The sequence below is a fragment of the Mirounga leonina genome, unplaced genomic scaffold (assembly GCF_011800145.1).
Source record: "Mirounga leonina isolate KUSES-001 unplaced genomic scaffold, KU_Mleo_1.0 Mir_150, whole genome shotgun sequence".
Lineage (NCBI taxonomy): Eukaryota > Metazoa > Chordata > Mammalia > Carnivora > Phocidae > Mirounga > Mirounga leonina.
Window position 1 is genome coordinate 25860295 of NW_023270374.1, and position 9395 is coordinate 25869689.

Below are 9395 nucleotides of genomic sequence, written 5' to 3' on the forward strand. Positions count from 1 at the left end.
GCCGTGTTCCACTCAAGCGCCTCAAGGAGCCAGGCAGGCAACAGGAAGAAGTGGGGTGGAGCTTGTGCGAGGACCCCTTGGGGCAAGGTGGGGACTATGGGGTGTGGAAGAGCGCGGGCCTGTCTGCTTCTCAGCAGCAGCCTTTATGGCCACATGGAATGTGAGCCCAGCGATGCCAGACTTCCCATTCTTGCAGGAGAAGCCACAAATCTAGATTGTTATGGGAAGCTTGATGTTTTCTCGTATCAATAATCTAAAAAAAAAAAAAGAAGAAAAAAAGCTGTACAGGCCAAACAGAGCCTCCCGGGGCCCTGATGGGCTGCAGGTGCCCGTACGTGTGTTGTGAATGCAAATCTCCGGGTCCAGTTGAAAATCTCAGGGAGGGAATCTGGTTGAGTCAGATTTATTCCACTGACGCAATTAGCTATGGCCATGGTCCACTGCCCACCCAGCAGGGAACGTGGCGAGAGCATTCTGAGAAGCGGGGGTGGGCAGGAATGTGGTGATGACCACACTTCAGGGAAGAGAGGCAGGGACTGAGGAGGTTCCCCAAGAGTTGCTTCTCTGTGGATGACAGGGGCACTGAAAGCAAATATGTCAGGCATATGAGAAGCTCTAGTAATGGCAAACTTAAGATGGGGGATTATTTACCTTACATAAAAATGTGTCTGGAGGGGTGCTTGGGTGGCTCAGTCGGTTAAGCATCTGCCTTTGGCTCAGGTCATGATGTCTGGGTCCTGGGATCAGTCCCTCATCGGGCTTCCTGCTCATCAAGGCGTCTGCTTCTCTCTCCCTCTCTCTCTCTGCCCCTCCCCACTGCTCATTCTTTCTCTCTCTCTCAAATAAATAAATAAAATCTTAAAAAAAAAAAAAAGTGTCTGGGAAAAAAAGTGTCTGGAAGAAGCAGAACAGGGCTGGTAGAAAGGCTCAGATATGTCCACATGATTCCAGACTCCATCTTTTCACACCTCCACCTAAGCATGTAGGCTTTTGTTTTCATGTTTGTAACCTCACATGGCAAGATGGCTGAAACTGTAACCATCATGACTATGTTCCAGGCAGGGAGGAAAAGAATCAAGAAGTAAGGGATGGGGCGCCTGGGTGGCTCAGTCGGTTAAGCGACTGCCTTCGGCTCAGGTCATGATTGCAGGGTCCTGGGATCAAGTCCCACATCGGGCTCCCTGCTCTGCAGGGAGCCTGCTTCTCCCTCTCCCCCTCCCCCTGCTTGTGTTCCCTCTCTCGCTGTATCTCTCTCTGTCAAATAAATAAATAAAATCTTTAAAAAAAAAAAAAAGAAGTAAGGGATGGTCCTTATGTAAGGATTTCCCAGAAATCCCCAGCACATTTCCCCTTCCATCTCAGTGGCTAGAACGGACTCACACACTCATACCTAGCCACAAGGAAATTGGGAAAGTGAATACTTGTAGCTTAGTCCATTGCAGCTCCAAACAGTATCAGGATTGTATTCATTGGAAACAAGGAGAGAGTAGAACTTTGGTAGGCAATCAGCCTCTGAATATGTACTATGTACCAGACTCTGGCTAAGCACTGGGGACTGAAAACTGCAGCCTGCACAGCTGAAAGATCCAGAAGTGGTGGAGAAACCCAGTGCAGCTGGGCCTGGTTTCAAAGTGAGAAAGTCAGGTTCTGGTTCCTTACAGCTCTGCCTGACCTCCCATCCTTCCTGACCCCATCCCGGCCCTCCTGCTGTCAGGGTGGCCCCGCCATGGCCCAAGCAGGGTGGGAAGGATGTGTGATTAACACCAGTAGCAGTTTTAGGAGGCACCCAAGAGACGTTTCAGAGAGAAATATGTAACTGGCACATCTGGTTTATAATGTATATTACTCCCTGACACATAATTTGAGTAATATATGTAAAGCAGAAAGTCCAAGGGCTGATTGAGGAGCCTTATTATTACCCTGTCAGCAGAATTCATGTTGTGTTTGCACAGCGCTCAGGGTCCAGCCTCTCATCTAGGGCAGCAGGAAGGAGAAGGCTTTCTGATGGGTGCCAGCTGAGGGTGGAGGCCCCTGCTGATGGGGACGGGGCATCAGTCAAGTGCTCGGAGCCCCTGGTAGGGTTGGCGGGAGCTCATCTTGGCAAAAAGGACTGTGGAGCTAAATGAGTTCCAGCTGGGGCTAGGGGCATATCCATCCCCACCCCTCAAAGGAGGAAGTCTAGAAAACTGTGGGCTTTGGGGTTCAAAGCCGGCTCCACCACTTTCTCACCATGTGACATTGGACAAGTTCCTTCTGTCTTCTGAGCCTCAATTTCCCCATATGTAAATGGGAATCCTGATAGCGCTCACATAAGAGGACTGTTGGGAGATTTAAAGAAAACATTTAAACATTTTCAGAACCAAACAAATCAGAAACCGAGCATTTACTATGGCCAGGGTGGTGATCCCAAGCATTTTTACTGTATTATCTCATGGAGTCCTCACAACAACCTACTATGAGGTAGATACTACTATGATACACTCCCAATTTACAGTTGAAGAAAATGAGGCACAGAGAAGTGAAGAAACTCGCTCAAGGTCACACAGCTAGTGACTGCAGAGCTGGGGTTCAAACCCAGACAGTCTGACCCCCGAGCACACTCTCTGAGGTGCTTTAGCAGACTGCTACTTTATAAGACTTTTTATTTATTTATTCATGAGAGACAGAGAGAGAGGCAGAGGGAGAGGCAGGCTCCCAAGGAGCAGGGAGCCCGATGTGGGACTCGATCCCAGGACCCTGGGATCATGACCTGAGCCGAAGGCAGACGCTTAACCATCTGAGCCACCCGGGCGCCCGCAGACTGCTCCTTTATAGAAGGCACTCAGTAAAGGGTAACTCTCTGCATCTCAGCAACATCCCATAGAAATGCCTGTGATGATGGAAACGTTTTATGATTCCATGCTGTCTCATACAATAGCCACTAGCCACAGATAGCTACTGAACATTTGAAATGTGGCTAGTTTGACTAAGGACCTTAATTTTTTTTTTAAAGATTTTATGTATTTGAGAGAGAGAACGAGAATGAGTGGGGGGAGGGACAGGGAGAAGGAGACTCCCCGCTGAGGAGGGAGCCCGATAAGGGGACTTGATCCCAGGACCCCGAGATCATGACCTGAGCCAAAGTCACATGCTCAACCAGCTGAGCCACCCAGGGGCCCCCTAAGGACCTTAATTTTTAATTTTAACAAATTTAAATCTAAATAGTCACTGTGGTTGGTAGCTGCTGTGTTGGACATGCAGCTTTAGGCTCCCTGCCCCCTTTACCCCTGCTGGCAGGGTTTAACCCCTTCCATCTGGTGGGCTAGAACCTCAGGGAGACCGGTGGCCTGCCAGGTAGGGGCTCCAATAATAGAGTTGCGTGAACTGAACAAGGAGAGGGATAGTTCAGTCCTTTCAGTGCTGGTTAGGACATGCTCCGGGCATCAATTTTCAGGATGCTGCTCCTTTAAGGTGAATGGGGGCTCAAGATCCAAAACTTTTCAGAAAACCCCTTAGCAGGAAGCTCCAGGATCCTAGACGCTGCCCCAGTCAATGAAATTATATGACAGACATGATCCCCTACCTTCCTGAAATTGGCAGTCTGATGGCGGAGAAGGATATCAAACAAATGACCACCCAATTAATTATTTAGTGACAATTAATTATAAGTCACGCCCAAGTGACGAGCCAATGTCACAACCGATAAAATGGCAGTTAGAGAAAGTGCCTTGGGAACCCAAAACAGAGCAATTAATTGTGCATGGGGAGATGGATTGGTCAGAAAAGCATCCAGACTTGGGGATTAACATAAGAATAAAATAAAAAAAAATATATCAAAAAAAAAAAAAAAAGAAAAGCATCCAGACAAAAGGAAAACCTGGTGTTTGGTCTTAAGGAGTTGGAGATTCTAAGGGTGAAGTGTGCAGGAAGGGCATTCCAGGCAGAAGGAACAACATGGGCAAAGGCACAAAGGTGTGACAATACTTGAAGTGTTCAGGTAAAAGAGAACATCGTGATTGAAGCGTCAGTGAGAGAGGATGAGCCTGGAACTAGCAGCGGTAGACCACGTTGTGAAACGTCTTGAATGCCATGCTGAGTGGCTGGCCTTTATCCTAGGGGTGAAAAGCTTTCCTCAGCAGAGGAGGGCAGTTCATTTGTTTTCAAAGGTAGATTAGGGGCGCCTGGGGTGGCTCAGTTGGTTAAGCATTTGTGTTTAGCTCAGGTCATGATCCCAGGGTCCTGGGATGGAGCCCCGGGTCCGGCTGCCCCTGCTCAGTGGGGAACCTGCTTCTCCCTCTCCCTCTGCTGCTCCCCCTGCTTGTGCTCTCTCTCTGTCATAAATAAATAAAAGGTAAATTAAGCTTTATTGAAGAATGTGGAGCTCAGTTGTTCTCTAGCTGGGAAAAGTCTTCTTTCCGGGCTTTCCAATTCTGCCTCTGGACCCTCCAATCCACTCTCCTTCCAGAAGCTACAAGATTAGTGGGTTAAGCGTCTGCCTTCGGCTCAGGTCATGACCCTGGAGTGCGGGGATCGAGTGGGGCTCCCCGCTGAGCCGGGAGTCTGCTTCTCCCTCTGACCCTCCCTCCTCTCATGCTTTCTCTCTCACAGTCTATCTCAAATAAATAAATGAAATCTTCAAAAATATTAAAATTTAAAAAAATTTTTAAAAGATTTATTTATGAGAGAGAGCACCGTGGGGAGGGGCAGAGGGAGAGAGCGTGGAGCCCGACGTGGGGCTCAATCCCACAACCCCAAGATCACGACCTAGCTGAAACCAAGAGTGGGTGCTCAACTGATTTTCCACCAAGGCACTCCTTAACATAAAACTTTTGTAGATTCACATGCAGTTATAAGAAATAATATTAAGAGATCCTGTGTACCATTTATTTATCCAGTTCCCCCCAATGGTGACATTTTGCAAAAACTGTGATACAATAGCACCAGCATATCGACATTGTTACAGTCAACCTACAGAATAGTTCCATCACCACAAGGATCTTATGTGTTGCCCTTTTATTGCCACACGTACCTTCCTCCCCATCACTTCCTCCTCGTTTGTTCTTACCCCTGACAACCATTAATCTGTTCCGCATGTTTATAATTTTGTCATTTGAAGACTGTTATATGAATGAATCATACATGTAACCTTTTGGGATTGATTTTTTTTAAAAAGATTTTATTTATTTATTTAACAGAGAGAAAGAGAGAGAGAGCACACAAGCAGAGGGGCGGCAGGCAGAGGGAGAGGGAAAAGCAGACTCCCTGCTGAGCAGAGAGCCTGACACAGGGCTCAATCTCAGGACCCTGGGATCATGACCTGACCAGAAGGCAGACACTTAACCAACTGAGCCATCCACATGTCCCATATGGTTTTTTTTTTTAAGATTTTATTTATTTATTTGAGAGAGAGAGGGTGAGAGAGAGCATGAGAGGGGAGAGGATCAGAGGGAGAAGCAGACTCCCCACTGAGTGGGGAGCCCGATGTGGGACTCGATCCTGGGACTCCAGGATCACAACCTGAGCTGAAGGAAGTTGCTTAACCAACTGAGCCACCCAGGCACCCTGTATTTTTTTTTTTTTTTTAAGATTTTATTTATTTGACACAGAGAGAGGGTGATAGAGAGAGAGAGCACAAGCGGGGAAGCGGCAGGCAGGCAGAGGGAGAGGGAGAAGCAGGCTCTCCGCTGAGCAAGGAACCCCATGTGGGACTCGATCCCAGGACCCTGGGATCATGACCTGAGCCAAAGGCAGCCGCTTAACCGACTGAGCCACCCAGGCGCGCCCCCATATGTATTTTTAATTTTGGTATTTCCAGATTGCCCTCCATAGGGGTTGCACCAATTTATGTTGTTCATTCTTTTCATCAGAGATAAATAAGACTGCTATGGGATCCCTAACAGAGTGTAATGTTGGGGTTTTTGCCAATCTGATGGTGAAAAATAGCAGATCAGTGTGTTTTAATTTGCATTTTTCTTAAATGAGTTAATTTGAACATATCTTCATGCATTTCATTTTTTTGTGAATTATCCGTTTTTATCCTTGCCCATTTTAATATTGGGTTGTTTTTCTTTTTGATTCCCAGAGCTTTTTACATATTAGGGGATTAGCCCTTTGTTTGTGATATGAGTTACAGAAAAAAATTTTTCCCAATATATTGCTTATCTTTTAAATATGATTTTGGTATTTTTGCCATGTAGACTGAGTTTATTTCCTTCCTTTTTTCTTTGTTTGTTTGTTTCTTTCTTTCTCTGTCAAATTTATTTGGAATTTGAATCATGCTTAGACAGGCCTTTTCCATGCCAACAAAATAAAGGAATTTCCCCATGTTTTCTCCTAGTATCTTTATTTTTTAACCTAAATCTTTCATTCTTGTAGAAATTATCTTGGTGAAGAGAGTGAGGAATGGAACTAACTTATTTCCCACATATGGGCTACCCAGCTGTCTGATCAACTCTCTTATTTGTTTTCCATCAACTCTCTTGAAATAGTCTCTCTTTTCTTCTCTGGTGTGAGATGCCACCATTATCATATACTTAATTCCTGTATTTTGGGTGTATTCTGGACTTTCTCTACTGTCCAAGTAGATATTTCCTGTCTATTCATGTGACATGGCTGCACTGTTTTGTTTTGGTTTTGCAATAAGTTTGAATATCTGATGGAGCTGGTTTCCCTCATTCTTCTTCTCAGGGTTTTCCCAGGTATTCTTTTTTTTTTGAAAGATTTTTTTTTTAATTTATTTGACAGAGAGAGCACAAGCAGAGGGAGAGAGAGGGAGAAGCAGGCTCCCTGCTGAGCAAGGAGCCCGATGTGGGACTCGATCCCAGGACCCTGGGATCATGACCTGAGCTAAAGGCAGCCACTTAACCGACTGAGCCACCCAGGCGTCCCTTTTCCCAGGTATTCTTGTTTGTTTATTTTTCTTACGGAATTTAGAATCACGTTGTTTACTTTAAAAAATAACTGTTGGTATTTCTATTGGCATTAGGATAAATGTATGTATAAACATAGTGAAAATGACATTTTTGGGTTATTGAGTCATTTCATCCAAGTACATGTTTTCCTAGTTGTTCAAATCTTTGATGTTCTTTGGTAATATTTTAAAGTTTTCTGAATATAGTTATTGTATCTTAATTCCCAGGTATTTTGTAAAGAAATGATTAAATTTCTTTACAACTTGAATCCTTTAGCACCTTTTTGTTGCTGTTGTAAATGGGATATTTTATTCCATTAAGTCTTCTACCTGGTTGATGTTTGCATATATGATAGCAGTTGATGATGTTTATTAGTTCTTTACCATATTATTCTACAGAATCCTTTTACTGTTTGCAACATTTTCTCAGTTGATTCTCTTGGTGTTTTCAGTTACATACTTCTTTTCTCCAAATAATGATAGGTTTATTTACTCTTTTCCAAATTTATGCCCAGTAAGATGTCCTAATAAAAAGATACCTCAGTTCTCTACCCTTGTAATCCATCTAGGAAAGAGATATCTCCAAAGTTTAGCCATAATAAAGCATACAAAATGTAGTCAAGGTAAGGAGTTCAGGTGTCTGGAATCTCAGTCCAAGTTCATTTACAGTTTACTATGAAGCCTCCCAAGTGAAGTCCCCGTTTGCCTCTACCTCACCCTAACTGCTGCTCCTCAAATAGCCAACTCCAAACTACCTCTCAAAACCCAGACAAAATGTGTGCACATTGCACTGAACCAATTTAAGTAAAAATCTAATTTAGTGGGGACGGGAGGAGAGGAGGGGTTGAAATGCTGGCTTTCTTGCTTTTGCATGGTGGCTTCTGCCTAAAGTTTTCACACTGGAACTTGCCCCACCTTTCCAGGGTCTCAAAACAGGGAGAGTTCAGCAGAAATACCCAGAACCTTTGGTGCAATAAATATATGGCCAAGATATATTGCTAAATAAAACATTTATGTTATAAAACAATGTACCAAATGTGTCTGTTTTAATTTTTTTTTAAGTACTGAAATATATTAGTATGTACGTAGAAAAAGAGATCTAGGGACGCCTGGGTGGCTCAGTTGGTTAAGCATCCGCCTTCGTCTCAGGTCATGATCCCAGGGTCCTGGGATGGAGCCCCACATTGGGCTTCTTGCTCAGCGGGGAGCCTGCTTCTCCCTCTCCCTCTGCCTGCCACTCCCCCTGCTTGTGTTCTCTCTCTCTGACAAATAAATAAATAAAATCTTAAAAAAAAAAAAAAGAAAGGAAGGAATAGCTCTGGGATGCCTGGGTGGCTCAGTTGGTTAAGCGTCCAACCCTTGATTTTTGGCTCAGGTTATGATCTCCGGGTCATGAGATCAGCTCGCATCTGCTCCATGCTCAGCAGGGAGTCTGCTTGAGATTCTCTCCCTCTTCCTCTGCCCCTCCCCTACGCTGTCTCTCTCTCTCTCTCTCTCTCTCTCTCACAGATAAATAAAAAAAATTTTTAAAGGGATAGCTCTAATACATACTAAAATATTTGCTAATGGAATGATATGATGTCTGAGTTTTCCTTCAGAATAATATGAAAGGAAAGGAGGTAGATATTGGCAGAAATGAAACTAGACTGTCCATAAGTTGATAATCATTGGAGTTGGGTGATGGGCACATGGGATTTTGTTACAAGATTGCTTCTACTTTTGTATATGTTTGAAATTTTCCACAATAAAAAGTTTTTTTAAAAGAGATTATTTTATAGACACAGATGTGAAGAGATATCCACATTATGGTTTTTTAAACTTACAGAATTGTATGTATACTGTTTTATCTGCATGCCATGATACTTACATATTTATATATGTTGGTATATGTGGGGAAAAATCTGGAAGAATCAAGTAATAATAAGCAAAATTACTGAACACTTTAGAGTATGTCAGGCAGCATCTTAAGTATAGACACCTCTAATTTCTTTTAAAAAACTATATCTTTAGGGGTGCCTGGGTGGCTCAGTTGGTTAAGCATCAGACTCTTCATTTTAGCTCATGTCATAATCTCAGGGTCGTGAGATGGAGCCCTGCATCAGGCTCCATGCTCAGCATGGCAACTGCTTGAGATTCTTTCTCTCCCTCTGTCCTCCCCCTGCTTGTGCTCTCTCTCTCTCTCTCTCTCTCTAAATAAGTAGTCTTTAACAAAAATAAAAATAGGGGCATCTGTGTGGCTCAGTCGGTTGAGCATCTGCCTTTGGCTCCAGTCATGATCCTGGGGTCATAGGGGTCATAGGATTAAGCCCCACATCGGGCTCTCTGTTCATTGGTTCTGCTTCTCCCTCTCCCTCTGCCACTCCCCTTGCTTGTATTCTCTCTCTCTGTTAAATGGATAAAATCTAAAGAAAAAAAAAACAACCCCAAAATCAAAAATAAAAAATAAATAAAAATGATACATTTAAAGCCACCAGCTACAGGTCTTTTGGAATTTAAGTGTTTGCTA